The 16861-nt window shown below is 36.1% G+C and overlaps 1 pseudogene; it reads left to right on the top strand.

Annotated features, from left to right (window-relative positions):
* Positions 1–3378: 3378 nt before the first annotated feature.
* LOC115413081 (muscleblind-like protein 2a) lies at positions 3379–16089 on the top strand (annotated as a pseudogene).
* The last annotated feature ends 772 nt before the right edge of the window (positions 16090–16861 follow it).

The raw sequence follows: 16861 nt of genomic DNA, 5'->3' as shown, positions 1-16861 counted from the left end.
AAGCAGGTGTCTGATGCTTTATAGGCCCAAGTAGGATTAACACAGTGGTTTTCTTATGTCTCTATCTTAATAATTAAACTTATTTTCAGTTCAGTCACTATGGAATTACAGAGAAATAATGACGGTATGAAATGAGTCTATTTGCAAAACAATCTTTAAAGTATTTGTCTTATTTGTCACATATATATAATGGACTAATTATGTTACTGTTATGAGATCATAGAGTCAGTCAGGGCCACATATTTCACCATTAATACAAAGTGCCTCCGAGTTTATATTGAGTTAAGTTGTGTTCTCAGGCCCATAGTCCCCATTTACATTACAGCTCAGTATCTAATCACATAGAGAACCTTCTGCTTCCCCTCAGGTTGTATAGTATGGGTGGCTAGCTCAGCATTTTATTCTGTATAGCAGCAAGTCCTTTCCACACAGATGGTATGATTGTATTATCCTTAATGTTTAACCACAGGAAGTGGGTAATGAGTTGAAAAAAGCATTGCTGTAAGATTGCTCTACTTTCTGAGTTTATAGTCAGCATAAAATGTGGCTGCTGATACTAAGTGACTAATATATTACATTTTTTGTTGCTAATATAATTACACAAAAAGGAAATGGGAAATCTACTTGAATGATTTGCATGATCACCATATATATGGGTTGTATTCTTGTGGGAAATAACAATTCTAACATATATTGCAATGGATTGAAAGTTTACATAGACCTTGTTGTGAAGGAAATGGAAATATTTGGCCTGTTTTTGGTTCTAATGAAGCGTGTCCTCTCTACATCACAAAACTATCACCCATGCAGTTGGGTTCCTGAACATTACCTCCCTCTCACTGAGCCCCTGGTTTCCAAAGATTATTGAAAAGAAAGAAAAGAGTGACATCTAAAGGCCAAAGCCTGAAACTGGCACTTCTGCATACATTGAATGATTGGCTTCCAAGAACCAATTTCCATAATACATACAAGGCTGTCCCAGTTTCCATGACATGTATGACCATGACATTTTAATAGTAGGCTATTAAAGGAAATTACATCAGCCCAACTCTTCCTAAAAGTGGGTGGTTCTCAGACACACAAATTAGATCCACTTTGTGTCTTTTACAAATGTCTACCACTGGATGGGAGTATTGCTTACTCTATCCCACATTGTGGGCTACCCATTTCAGGTTTAATAGTATGCTAGGAACTTGAGAAAAAAAAAAAAAAAAAGGGAATCAATCGCCAAGCAAAACATTCAATTTTAGCTAGATGGTGAATTTAAAAAAAAAAAGAAAGAAAATGACATGAATGACAATAGAAGGAGAAAATGCAAAGAAAAGGGGGAAAAACAATGCCATACAACTGGTAAATGATGGCAAGTATAATTAAATGGAGTGCAAATGCAAACAAGAGGGTTAGGATCAAACAAATAAAAAATAAAAAGCACACTGACTTATCTTTGTTTTCAGATCTGACACAGTCTGACAATGACATTATCCTCAAATGGTACAAAATGGTGACCTTTCAGTGTGCCTCTTGATGCTGCAGTTTGCTGGAAAGCTCTGTCAGATAAATCTCATCTGTGAAGGAAGATTAACTAAACATGACATTATGAATGAGGGATGCTACAGAATACTGCTTGTATGGTTGCATTACAAAACTGGCTATAAAATAGGTTGAACTAATGAAAATGGTAATTGCATCCAAACACCCCTCTCTGCTCTTTATTTACATTTTGCATAATTTATTACATGCTATGATCAAAGAATTAGGGAATTTGTTTAAAAAAAATGGGCCTGCCTCCTCTAGGTAATACTCCTCAAACAGCATGATTATCCCTGAAACAGTGTGAAATTAGTCTGCTGTTATGTCTTTGTATTTATCTATGCTACTGCTTTCTACCAATTTTTGCAAAATAGCTTAAATTACAAAGTAAAGCAGCCAAGGACAAAGTTATTTTTAGTCATCTGACGATTAGGCTAGAGGAGGCTGCAGGAATTCGACTTCACAATGTATATTTTATCAATATTTTGTTTATATGTGTAAAAAGATGCCGCCTTTAGACAAATCCAGGGAAAACTCACTTGGTTTCACCGCTGTTCCCTTGGTAACAAGCAAACCCTTGGCCTTTTCGCCTCCTGGCAGTCGTGCGGCTCATACCATTTTATAGTCGTAGGGGGAAAACTACGCTGATGGACCTTCTATAAAGTATGTATTTGAAAAAGATAATGAATATTTTAGTTAATTTAATATACTTATTCTTTAAAGTGACTTCTTAATAGTTTATTGTAATTTTAAAAACTGTATATTGATTTTTTTAATATTCCCCAAATCCAGAGAAACCCCCTCGCCATATTAAACAGACGACAGCGCTGTAAGCTGTCAGAAGCTTGTTGCTTAAATCTGTGCCCTGCTAAAAAGTGATGAAGAATTTAGGTCGGGAATGTAGACGGAACTAGAACATATAGCTTACATCTCCAAACAGGGTAACGTCTTTAATCTCGTTTAGTCAGATATGCTGCCGTGCCCTCTGTCATACCCAGTGCGTGACTGCTGTATCCTCCGGGAAGCGGTTCGTCCGTGATGAAGAGGTAAGCAGGTGTACTCCTCTGCTAACGGAGTGGCTAACCTAGCTAATCTATGTTAACTGTTATGTATAATGTTAGCCGATTGACAGTAGCTTTTTAGCTGCTAGCCAGTCGAATTAGCACAAAAACAAATAGGAGCTAACACAAGCAAGATACTGTGAATGCTTACTGAGCTGACCTGGACATATAATGTTAGCTTTTTATAACCCTGACTTCTTCATCGTTCAGGTTATCTAAATTAAAGGGATCAGAACTTCACTATAATCATGTTTTTGATCAACATCAAAACCTCACGGGAGCAAATGCCTAGTTCTTGTCTCATGTGGTACACAGGAAAAACAATTATATGAAAACCAAAGGAGGAGGCCTTTTGAGACTCCTCTATTTTTTTCAATTCACCTGTCAACAGTAAAACAATGGCAAGTATGCAATGGTCAGTTATAGGGTGAAGGATGGACTCAAATTAGTAATATCACACAGTAACACTATATTAAAAGAAAATATCCTGCATTAAAAAACTTACCTATAAGTGTAAAAGTAATACTATCAAAATATACTTAGAGCACCCCAAGTAAAAGTGCAGAATGGCCCATTTCAGAATAATCCATACTATTTGGGTGGAATTTTTACATTATATGAATAGTATGTCAACTCACTAGCAAAGAGTAAAATTAATAATTACATACTTTTATTAGGTATTTTATAGTTATTAAAAGTGAAAGTATTTGAAAATGTTGAATATTTACTTCCAACATGTTGAGGAGTGTTAAGTAGAAAGTTGCGGAAAGTGCAAGTACTTTATGATAATCAGTAATAATTGGAGTAGGAATAACACTTAGTACTTGATTAAATGTACATAAAGTTTTATTACAATACTAAAACTGAACAGAAATACAGTTACTACAGCACAGTTCAACAGTCCAAGCTAATGTAATGTACAATTAGATGTTATGTTTTTCAGAGATTAATACATAAATAAAATTGAGATTGTACTGTATTTGTATGTAAGGTCATCTAAACCTAAGTATGTAAGTTCATCTAAAATGTACAGTACATTTGTTTTCGGTGGATAGTCAAGTGCACTGATAATGCCACAGTGTTCTATAGACATATTATTATAAAATTTGTTACTGTGAATGCATGACCAAATCCAAATATTGCAGGGAAATTAACTGAACATTACCTTAACATTACATCTGTTCCATTATTAAAGTACTTGAATTGCTGTAAAGATGATCAAATACAATGGAATGTACTGGTATTATTATAGAATGCTACAAATTCTAATATGTATTAGATCCAGGCTATGTAAGAGTATGTATGTATTTCTTTTATGTTTTTTTTTTTATTTCTGTATCATCATCAATAAATACAATTCTATGCGCATTCCTATAGAGTTAAATTCTGCCTTCCCTGCTGGCTTTTGCAGCATATACCAGGATCTGGTTTTCTATTGGCTGATTCGAGACAGGGAGGGACTAATCTGAGGCCGGCACAGAGGCAGGAAGGGGGTGGCTGGAAATGTTTTAACCAGAGTTGGGCAGACAGACGGTTTTCACTGCCGTTAAAAGAGAATCTTTTGCCACTGTATCCACAGGCGAAAGTCTTAGATGGTAGCTGTTTTAAAGGTTAGAGTCTTAATGTCTTAGCTACTTAAAAGCTGTATTTCTAGCCTAGATTTCCAGTGTTGTTGTTTTCAGACAGAAGCTCTTTGGTGGTGCAAGAAGAGAGAGAGGTAGGTTTTCTTGCTCCGTTTCCTGATTTGTGCCTGAAGGAATTTGCTGCAGTATGTTGTGGGATACCACGCAGTAAGACTAAGAGGCTGTTACAATAGAATATCTGTCTTAACAAACAGCAGAGTTGATTTTAAATCTGTTATCCATTCGGTGAATGCTGTTAATTGCTCTCAGTGGGCAAACTTTTCAGCTCCTCTACAGATTTATTTAGCTCATGAGCCAACCACTTTTCTGCCTGCTCAGCAACTTCCTGTGTGTTTAACCAGTTAGCATACAGGTCCGCCTATCCTGTCCAGTGTTTATCGCCTCACACAGTGTGTATTTAAGCATTGTATTGCTTTCCTTTATATTCTTTATGAACTTTGGATAGCCACTTAGCACATCTGATTGCTGTCATTTTATTAGCCTTTCATGTGTTTGTTCTTACGTCTTTTCTAGTTATCAAAAGCATTTTGTAAAATAAGATTTTACTAGTATTGTTTTTGTTGTTATTTGTTGTGATCTGAGCTCATCTCTTCAGAGTCAGATGTGCAGATGTGTTATTATTTAGTGTTCTCCCTGTCTAGACATTATCTATGATACAGTAAAATCATAAATATAATTGTATACATTAGATAGGTAATGTGTTATTGTGTTTTTTGTGTTTCAGATCATCAACAGAAAGTGCCTTTGAGAAGATATCCCCAACTTGAAGTTTCTCCGTGTATATGGCCAGTCTGTTTTTACATTAAGGCCAGAATCAAGCACCAACATAGGATACCTCAGCCACCACTACTTTGCACAATGTCAGCATCCAAAAGAATGGAACTGTTTAATTAAGAAGATAAGACCTAAGAAGCTCCAAATAAGCTGCATGAAATTCCTTCATTCATTTATGGACACTGTCAGTTGTGGAATATATACTATAACGTGACAGAGAAAACAGCAGAAGAAGTTGTTCCTCATCATTATCTTTTAATTTTGCTGCTCCAGCCAATGGAGGACTCATCAGGTTGTTTAAAAAGCCAATGCTCTGATCACCCTGCAGCTTTTGGTGTGTGAGGCAGTATACCATAAAATTGACTTCACAGTTTATTATCTAAATAACCTCTCAATATGGCATTGAACATTTCTTCAATGAGAGACACAAAATGGCTAACTCTGGAAGTTTGTCGACAGTTTCAGCGAGGAAATTGTTCACGTAGTGATGAGGAATGTAAATTTGCTCATCCACCGAAGAGCTGCCAAATTGAAAATGGGAGAGTAATTGCCTGCTTTGACTCACTTAAGGTAATAGATACTGCACACTCCATTACACATTTGACATCTTACTGATTAGAACAAAAAGATTCTTATCCAGAAAACCAAGAGCTTAAAAATGCATGTTCTATATTGTTACATTTCATACAGTGATTAATTGCAATATTATGCTTAATATTTGTTTTTCAGAAACACTATCTGTACCACCCACTTTTTAGTTTCTTGAGTCTTAACATTTTTGTAGTGACTCAAATACCGGCTGAGATGTATTTTTGGGATAATTTTGGGGAGATTGCAAAATATTATATCGTTAGCCCCATAGCATAATTGCCTAAGTCATATTTTTTACTATATTATCATTATGATCTAAAAAAAATATGACTTAGGCAATTATGCTTCAAGGCTAACGATATATGGTTTCATACAGTGTAAGATTCACACATACCATGGATAATGGATACTTATCTATATATCAGTAAACTAGCTGTCTATTCTACTCTCGCTTATCTAATGTACACTAAAACAAATCTGGATCCAGTAGGATTACATCCACTTTACTCTCCTGTTTGCTCAGTTGCCCTGTGTGAGGCCAGGGTCGACTTTAATCCACTCTCACACATTCAACATCACAACACAATACCGCTTTGCCCCCAGGATTACTCTGATGTTGAGTCATCGTCTTATCTTCTCACTATAGACAGTTTGACACAGCTCGATGGACCGAGGGCCTCTGCTGTGCCCTGTTGGTCAGAGGCCAGGCCAGAGAGCATTAGCCCAAAGGAAGGTCTTATTCTTAAATCTCAGATGTGCAAGACCAATGTAGTTTTTCTTCTTGTCTTAGCTGAATCATTTATTCATGATTTTAATGGAGCTGTATGTCTTTAATTCTGTTTTATTTAACATTCATTTACTGCATTCAATTTAAAGTGTAAAAAAGTGTTGAAAGTAGTTCAAATGTCTTCATCTAATAGGTCTACAATGTTTTTGTTATTGTTGTATGACAGCAAGTGTGTTCCCATCTTCTTTAATTGAAGATTTTAACCAGAATAAGTTCTGAAAGGTTGTTTGTAGTTTATAAAGTTCAGACACTATTATGTGTCTGCCTAGATGCAGATTTTTTTCCTTTAGGCTGATCACAGCAGTAGACAGCTTTTTCTCTGAAGATAATGATTTCCCAACAAAGGTGAAACTCCATATTTTATGAACTGTGTTGGAGATGCAGGTTTTAAAAGAAGACATGTCTATTTTGGGTTACACATTTAAATCTTTGTAGAGCCAGACATCTTGAGGACTTTGTAAGACTATGTGAACTATTGCACATTATTCATGGTGATTTTTACTAGCACTACATAACTAGTAAATGGAAGTTAGTACAAAATCCAGGTTTAAATGTTATTTTGAGAATGCAGAGAATAGGCTTTGCAGTTTAGTCTTGCAGTCGGCTGCAAGGCTGGAATGAAGAGGTCAACAAGCAAATCTGCAGTTGTTGTGGTCGTGATGTCAAAGCTCTCATGAATAGACTTTTTGTATTAGGAGTTATTGTCTGTTACTCATTGTCTGTTACTGACATAGCTTCTGGGATCATTGTGAATAGGACTAATTCAGTAGCTGTTGCTCTCTTCAGCTTGGTCCCCAAATTGTATTTTCAATGCAGATTTTATTTTTTTCTAATTTTCCTTTTGTTTATGATACAATAATGAGTTTTAGGAACCAGAGGTATAAGAGGATTGTTTTACCCTGCTTTATTTGAGGGTAGAAGTAGTCCACTAATGAAGGCACCATACCTCCTTACTTAATTAATATCAATAATGAAGTACAAGATGAGAGGGTAACATCTTTTCATAATTTTGTGTATTTCTCCTAGCTACTAAATTAAAACTAATATCAATAAATCAACTCAAGCCTAGACAGATTCTCATCTGAAAACACCAGAAAAGAAGGGCTCAAGGAAAGACCATTAAAAGCACCAAGTATAATCATTTCAGTACACATTACAAGACATGTCAGATAGAAGAGTGGTTTCTTTGTAGTTGGAGCTATTAAATCATGTAGCACAGCTTCTTTGTACGAATGTGAGTGGGAGGATAGTGTAGGAAAAACACCACGACAGTTGACTGTGTAGGTGGAGTATCAGGAAGGTCCTTTTTTGTTTGGAATAATTTTGAATTGCTTGCATTTCTGATTATATATGAAAACCTTTTATAACAGTCAAAGTGTTAATCTGATGAACTCATGACATTTCTCTTGTAAAGAATAGCTCAAACATTTTATAATAAGAATGAATCAGATCCTTTTGAAGAACACAAGGATCACAAGGTGTGCAATGAGTCCGCTTTTGTCTCTTTATCTGGACACAGGGCCGATGCTCCAGAGAAAACTGCAAGTATCTTCATCCACCTTCACACTTAAAAACCCAACTGGAGATAAATGGGCGCAATAATCTGATACAGCAGAAGACGGCAGCAGCCATGCTCACCCAACAGATGCAGCTCATGATCCCTGGACCCAGTCTGCAGCCTTTGGTAAGACCCTCAACAACCCCTCAGGTTTTAAGAGTTATATGACGGTGCTTGCTTTCTTGTGTACAACATTTCTTGTCACACAGGGACTCGGCACAAATACCGGTCTTGGATATGGCACCTACATGACACCCTTGAGCCATGCCATGAACCTCGTTCCTTCAGATATTCTCCCCAGCACCTCGGTTCTTGTTCCCGGGAGCCCATCTGTCACAGTCCCAAGCTCCTCTTCCTCCTCTTCTTCCTCTTCCTCCCCGTCACAGAAGCTGCATCGCACAGACAAACTAGAGGTACTCCAGCTCAATAACAACCAATTCACCATAAAAACAACAACTAATTGATGTTAAAAGCTGCATTTCTGTCTGTAACTGCTCCCTTTAGGTGTGCCGTGAGTTTCAGCGGGGAAATTGCGCAAGAGGGGAGACAGATTGCCGCTTCGCTCACCCCAGCGACAGTCCAATGATTGACGCCAATGATAACACTGTAACTGTTTGCATGGACTACGTCAAGAGCCGCTGCTCCAGAGAGAAGTGCAAGTATTTTCACCCGCCTGCACACTTGCAGGCCAAAATCAAGTCCAGCCAACAACAAGTCAGTCAAACAGCCGTGGCAGCCCAGACTGCAGCTGCAGCCGTGGTAAGACTTATCCTTTTAGGATCATAAACACTGTGTTGATAAGATGTGTGGTGTTAGGTGACATCTCCATGACACCAGGTAGTGGAGAACTGTTAAACATGCTGTGTTTAATTGTAATGACAGATTTAATAATGTACTTTGTCAACATAATTTATGAAAAAAATTTGCTTTTTCAGTTATAGCATGTTCTATTTTTGATGTCTATCTTCAAGTGCTAATAAAGCTATATACAGTTGCAGGGTGCATTGACATAGGATTTAGGTGTTTAATTCTTTATTCTTAATATGTTTATTTTTTTATTTATGTAGATGGTTTTCTTGTGTATAATATACAGTGATTCCATGATATGGTTCTGTCAGATCTTGATGATATGGCTCTTGAGTACTTATTGCTCTTTAAAATTAATATAATTTACTTGAGTATTAAAAGAAATCTTATTACACTGCAGCTATAAATTCATGTTTGGCTTAAAGAATTCTATGGCATTATACTGATTGCATCATTGCAGTGGTGATTTGATTACAGTCAATAAATTCGTCATATAAACTTTAATCATTGACAGTGATTTAACTCTTTATTAGTGAGTGAAAAAACAGTATATGGAATGTCAAAGCCTCTGGTTAACTGTATACACTGACCTACTAATTCAGACAGTACATTAGTTTATGGTTAGTGTGATCTTTAATCAGTGTTGTTACTGTGCATGCATACTGTGTTTTATGTGGTATACAACATTATTTTGTTTTGTTTTCCCCTTTTCACCTGTCCACAATGCTGTCCCCCATGATGCACCTCTGCTTGCTGTTACCTGTATGTTAATACGCTTCAATCCCATTGGCCCACTGCCATCTTGTGCTCGCTGCCTGCTATTAAAAGACTCAGTCGACTGCCAAAGCAATGAAGCGACCCCTCGAAGCGACATTAGACCTGGTATATTCACCTTTTGCTTTGCATGTAATTGTGCTGTAACAAGCTTTAATTTCTCTCATTATGGTTTACAGCTTCATCAAGTCTAATAGTCTTTGTACACAGTCAGTCACTATTAGTATTTTAAGTGCTTAATTGTATATTATTTCATTGTTGTTACTTAATATTTTTGAAATTTGGTTCATTACTCTCTTCATAGTTGCACCTTAAAACCTTTCCATCATGTGGTCATCTCTATTGTGTAGACAAGTCTGTCATTTTTCAGTGTTTGAAAATTAAACTAAATTATAAGTTATTGGTATAGAGTAGCACAGATTGAGAGATATTAATGTAAGGACTTTTAAGTGTTTCATGTCTCATCTTTTCACTTTTCAGGCCTTTCCCCATAGTGTCCTGCAGCCCCTACCAAAGAGACAAGCTCTTGAGAAAAGCAGCTGGACCAGCTCTCTCCTCAACCCCAGTTTTTTGCACTACCAGCAGGCTTTGGCCAACACACAGCTGCAGCAGCCCACGGCAGCATTCTACCCCACAGGTAAGGTACTACAATGTCAAAGCCAAAGGGGAATTTACAGGTTATGTTACATTTTAAAGGCTGACATCCATCTTCGTCTATTTTCTGGAAGAAGTTTCTGCTAACAAATCAAACGTCAAATAAATTTTAGAACTCGGCAGCGAGTGACACTGCATATAAACAAGTCCGATATGTTAGAATATACATAATAGAGCTGCAAACACAAAGGAATTTCATTATTAATCTGCCAGTAATTTGAAATTGAAATTCTGTTAAAAACTGTTTGCTGTGTAAAATGTAAAAAAAAAAAAAAAAGAAAAAAAAAGACTCCAATGTGCTATAGCCCAAAGCAACGTCTGATTTTTTCCACCACCCAACACTCAACAACCTACAGATGTTCCATTGGTCTTTACATTAACATGCATGTGGCTCGCTGCAGGGATTTTAGTTGGCATCTGGCATTAAAATGCATTCCCAAGTGTGTCTTGAATGTTCGCCTGTGATTGGATATCACTTCCCTACCCTGTATGCAAATAAAGAAGCTCATCTGTAGCCTAAAACGTAGCACAAACTTGTATTTCAGGTTGAACAGACTGGCGGTGAAATGTTTCTTTGCAAATTTAATTCACTGTCGCGCTCAAAGGCGACTAGTGGGAACTTTTAAGGTCGAATGGCTTCTTGTCAGTTACGCCCTACATGAGGTGACATTGTACATCACTTAAAGCCCCTTAATTATCAAAATAGCAACTTTGACCATTGTATTTGATTTATTAGTTCTCTTGCATGACAAAGGCTTTAGAAATGATTGAATCTGCTTAAAATATTAATTCAGACATGAATTATAGAAATTTCAGGTATTCCTCACTGAGAATATAGGCATATGTGATCTAGGCTGCCTCAGAATGTGGTCTGGTGAAAAGATCTGAGTATGTCCTCAGTGGTCTGAAAAGGACCATTGATTAACAGTTTTTAAAAAAAAAGGTGGGGGGGGGGGTAGAATGCTATAATCATCTTGTAATCATGCTTCTTGCTAGAGGGGTTTTTGTGCTATTCATGTTAAGTGCACTGATATTTTTTCTGTTTCGTTCTCTGTTTTCATTGTATAATCACACAGGTTCGGTCTTGTGCATGACACCCGCTACCAGCGTTGGTAGGTCCCTTCTTTATTATCACTATTTGCTATCTTTGTCTACAGTGTCTCAGAATCAATAGCAAAGCGTTCAATACTGAGCATTTACACAGCCTGGCCACAAAGAATTCTCACATGCAATATTTTGTCAGACTGCCTTTAGCTTTGATTACAGGACACATTCACTGTGGCATACTTTACACCACACAATGCTGATGCAGTGTCACAATAAATGCTACTCACTACATGAGTTTGGATTAAATAACTTATCCTAGCTGAAACATATTAATCACTGCAGTAATTATCCAATAGAAGGATCTGAACTATTTGCTTAGTTAAATCCAGGAGGTTGGAATTTTTTTGGTCAGGTTGTATATTCTCTTATATGGTTGCAGAAAAAATAATTAGACCATCAAAAATCATCAAAAACAATGGTTATGCAATCAAGTACTAACTCCCGTGTGTATCATGTGACCAAAACAGGCAGAAAAGAAAACATGGAATGCCTAAAAGCACTGTTTTTGGCAGTACAGTGCCATAGCTATTGATGTAAGAACTGAAGTGATTTTGGTTATTATCAAGAAAACCATGGAAAATGGCTAGATATCAGCTCTGAAATTAAACTCTTATGAGCTACTTTTGTTGTTATCATTATATTTGTCCAATTAGATGTACCTTTAGTTGTACCAGGCATTAAAATGAACAAGAAATTGAAGAAAACAAGGGTGGTCTAATATTTTTTTTTCACGACTGTATTTGCATTAATAGAAAGCACCTGCTTAAATCTTGTTTCAATAAAGTAGGTCACCTCATGTTAAAATTAATATTCTAAAATCATCAGAGAGAATTATAAGTCTTTCTTGGGTTTTTTATTTAATCACCAAGACTATAATGGTGTTAATCATTCTTCAAAAGTTACAGGGAGTCAAACATGGCATGTAGATTTTAGCTGTTTTTGGTCAAACTGTGCACCATGGATCAGGGAATTTGATGCAGATCCCAGAGATACAATATAATGGTTTTTGATATTCTCCTAATTGGTTTTGCATTCTTCAAAGCTTCAAATTTCTTTTGAGATGCCAAGTTATGAACACATTTCCTAATTTTATCTTATATCAGCCCTTTTTTTATGTGCTTCCCTGCTGTCTTGCTTTGCTGTGTGATCACATGCCATCTGCTGGTCTAACCCAATGATGGCTTGCTGCTAGTGTTATTTTGTATTTGCCTGGCAAAAGAGGCAAAAACATTGCTATGGTTACCATAACGCTCCACCTACCTTTTCATTGCTTTCATGGTTCCCTTCCTGAAAAAGTCCCCATGATGTACAGTGCTACGCCTGCTACTGTCTCTGCAGCAACTACTCCCGCAACAGGTGTCCCCTACGCAGCAACAGCACCAGCCAATCAGGTTTGCTCCTTTTTAAAAGCTTTCTGTCATAAAATCTTGAGCTCTGAATAAGTGCTTCATCTTTAAATTGGGGGAGTTGCTCTGTCAGCATAGCATTGCCCTGCTTGCATTGCTTGTTATTAAGCTTCATCTACCTCTAGACCTTCAGTAGATCTACCGGGCTTCATCTCACCACTTGCCTTTATGGACCGACGGCACTTATTTAGAAGTCTTACATCTGCAAATAGCTGTGTTGCACATGTTTATATTGCTTTATCGCTTTGTTTGTTTTGCTTGTTTAAATTTCAGATCATTTTCTTTACCAACGTATTAAATATTTTCAAGTCCTAATGGTCTCAGAAGTTCGGCAGGGATACTAAAAACAAAAGTAATTCAGTCATACAGATTAATTTTTGTATAATGTAGATAACTGCATAACACTAGAAAAAATACTTAAGTTTCTTTCTTTCAAGCATTAGTTCCATATGGTATGAGTTCTGTCATGTGCATAAAGTAAAAGTTTAAACCTGTATTCACACTGAGTGTTACTATTCTGTGTAACCATCACTTGACTGTTTTTGCCCCTTAACAGATTATCCTCAAGTAACCACCAGAATTGGATGTCAGTGCCACGTTGCTGCTGTTAAGGGTCCCAAACAGCTGCTCTGTAAATACCCTGTCAGTACCACACACAGCCTACAACTAGCTGCATGACGTTCCTTTAAAAATAACAGTTTCAATATTAAAAATATATTGTGTTAGATAAGTGTCACAGAAGATTCCTGTACGTTTGTAAAACACCTTTGCACCTGAATTAACCTCATTATTAATGTGCATAATATCCTCACAAACCAATTCTAACAAGGTGCATTCACTCTGAATGTTAATGATTAAATCAATGTTGTAGATAAATTAAACAAAGAAACATAGAATATAAAAAAATTAAAGAAGTACAAATAGAAATGCCTTAATACTAACCAGTCAGAACAAAAAAAAAACCATTGTTGCAGATATTACTAATAGATGAGCATAAAGCAGATTTCAGTGTTGCATGTTAATGTCAGGCATAAAGGGGAGATTGTCAAACAACTGAACATGTCATATAAATGGCATTTTTTCATACTGATAATTATTTATTTAGTACCAGATACAGTTTTGCTTAACTAAAAAGCACTTATTTTGGCTTTAAGTGAACATTTAAAATGTTATTCAGCCCAGCTTGTAGAAGGTTAAATGTCCCTGAGGTTAAATCCATCTGTAGACACTTGTCTTCAGAAAAAAAAGCAAACAACACAGAAAAACAGGGTCATTACTCCCCCTTTTGGTGTGCCTTTGCACTGCATATACAGTGTATTCGCTGAGGGGGTAAAAAAGCTCTTTAATGTAGTGTCTGGTTACTGCAGTTATAGATAAACAGCTCTATTTAATCAGTCAAAATGTTCCTTTTTATGTTCTTGCACAATACTAGTTGGACTCTTGATCAGGGTGAGGTTTGGTTTGTTGTACTGTTGAGGGATCTTCGCCTCCTAAAGACATAAACAACGCATTTTTAGAGGAGCTTCTACATTCATACCACAGGTGATGTCCCAGTAAGAGAGTGTAGAATTAAAGCTGGTTATTACAACATAGACTCTTGTGAACTGTTGAATAGTGTGTGACCTGATAATCTTAGTGTCGCAGTCACTTGTCAGTACTATATCGTCTGAATCTTACAAGTGCCTAAGAGTTGTGCATACAGTGACATACAAGTAAATTTAAAGGCTTTGTGAGAAGATAGCTCATTTTAATCTAATCTCCCACCGATGTCACAGTAGAAGAAAAATGTGTTTTGCAATGCCATGTCAGTGCATTAGTACTTTGTGTACTCCTGTTTAGATATAGCATGTTAAGATTTAGTTTTATAGTTGATTTTTACCAATGTTCAAAATTGTATGTATGTGCTGTGTATGAGAAACGTTATCCATTTTAAATCTATTTTATTTCTCTTTTATAATGTTTAAGTAGTCAACATTTTTCTCAGTTAGTTTACTGCAGTAAAATGAAAGTGATTATTGCAACATTTAGTAACGTATGAGTGAGCCCACGTTATGCAATTACTATCATTGTTGAAACTAAAGGAAACAGAGTGGGCATCGTGTCTTGTCAAGTAAATAAAAAGTGACGTTAAATATATAATATTATTTTCCTGAACATTCTCATATTCTATTTTGCAGCGTGTGCAATTACCAACCTTTCTTTTAACATTTCCAACATGTAGTAAATTTCTAGTAATTTTTTTTTTTACATATGTATAAAGATGTGAGTATACACATGTGATTAACTCAAGACAATCCACCAAGAGACTTTGTGCTTGCTCACTTTTTGCATAATGTGTTTTTTTATAGTTTAAAGTTTCATGTGTTATCGATGGAATATAAGGAATATCTTGCCTACTTCACGTGTTTAACATTAGCTAAGAACACTTTAAAAATGCATTCTCCTTTATTATATGTTGAATGTAATTTATTAAACTGACTTCAGCTCTGTTCGGGGTTCCTCAAAGGGCCCCCATCTGTTGTGTTAGCATATAAAAAGCTGTCTATGTTCAGGGATTGAATGTTACTGCCTTGACACCTGCAAGGGGACAACAAATGTATTGAACTGAATTGACTTTTTTTTTTTTTCCATGTGCTACATTTAATGAAAAAGCTATTTTTCATGATCGCCTAATTATAGTCTGTCAGTAGTTCTGATTTGTTGCTCAAGCAATCCTATTTTGCAGTGAGAACATGTCTTTTTGTTGGTGAATAACTTGCTTTTGTCCAATCAATAAGACTTTTAATCGGGCTTTTGATAGTGAACCAGTGCTTTAAAATATATATCTGTCTTGAAATGTGAATTCTATGTTTGTATACACTGCAGTTTAACACCATGCTGCATTTCAAGAATCCACTCTGTTGAGCACAGAACTGTTAAAAACTAAAATGAAAAGGTCAGAATGAAATGATTCAGTTGCTTTTTAAAATCTTTTTTTGTCAGAATATCTTGTACTTACCTTAAAAACATATGTAATTTTTCCAAAATGTCACTGCAAACAAACAAGGATACTTTCCCCACAGTATGTCACAAGGAAAGTGATTGTTTATTTAAAAAAAAAAAAAAAGAAATAAAAAAATGAATGTTTTATCTTATGGCAAAAAGCTTGCATGTTCTGGATAAACCTGCAGGTCCTGGAGGTCTTTGGAGATGTTGCTTACCTTGTCGAAATGTACGGACAGTAAGAATGTTTGGTCTGACTGACTGATGGAAACATTTCTCTTGAGCACTTTCTGAACAGTCAGACTGAGAAGACATGCTTTGTGTGAACTTTGCCTTATCTTTCATCTATTGCTAAGTTTGCATTTGTTCAGTTATTTTGAATTACATTTATCTAATAAAATACATTTCACAACTATTCTCTGAAGTGATTCCAACATTTCTTTCAGCATCAGACTTAAATGATGTAAAACAAAAGGATATAAACCAACTCCAACATGCCACTGACTTCTGTTTTCAGTTGGAGTTTTATAAATGTCTTTCTTCATTTCTTGTATTTACTGTGTGCGTGCATGTAATGTAAAGCACAAGGTACTGTTGTTCGTCGTATTTATTATTCTGACGTATTATTATCATAAAACTTTGAAAAAAATAGTCGCTTTTCTATTGGACATATGTGCAAAACTTCACAGATATTTACTAAATGTCGAAAAAACAGAAGTGCGTAATGTCGGTTTTAAGTCACAAATGCGATAATTTGTTATCGCGAGATGACACAAGAGTCTTTCCATAAACATAGCGACGAACACAAATATTACGTTGATTTACAGGTATATTTATTATTATTATATATTACCCCTCTATCCCCTGCTAAATTCAAAAAGGATTTTGTTTAAAACTCTTTCTCTTTGCTTGTAACGTCCGTCAACATCCGTTTTTTTGATCACGTGACTCTAGATGTGGAAAAAGACCTTTCCATTGCAGCTTTGCAAAATATATCACTTTCGCTATGCCCGAAAAACCACCTCATGCCAGCGCAAAAACTTTTCATTGAAAAACGAGAGTTTTGATGAAACTGTCGTTTTCCATCAGGCAAATTTTATGTGCAAGTTATATTCACGCAATTTGAGGGTCAATGGTAAAGCACCTACTGTGGCCCAGAGCCTTGGAAATAAACCCAAACATATTAT

Source organism: Sphaeramia orbicularis, chromosome 21 (genome assembly GCF_902148855.1).
Source record: "Sphaeramia orbicularis chromosome 21, fSphaOr1.1, whole genome shotgun sequence".
NCBI lineage: Eukaryota > Metazoa > Chordata > Actinopteri > Kurtiformes > Apogonidae > Sphaeramia > Sphaeramia orbicularis.
This window is presented reverse-complemented; position numbering and strand designations above follow the sequence as displayed.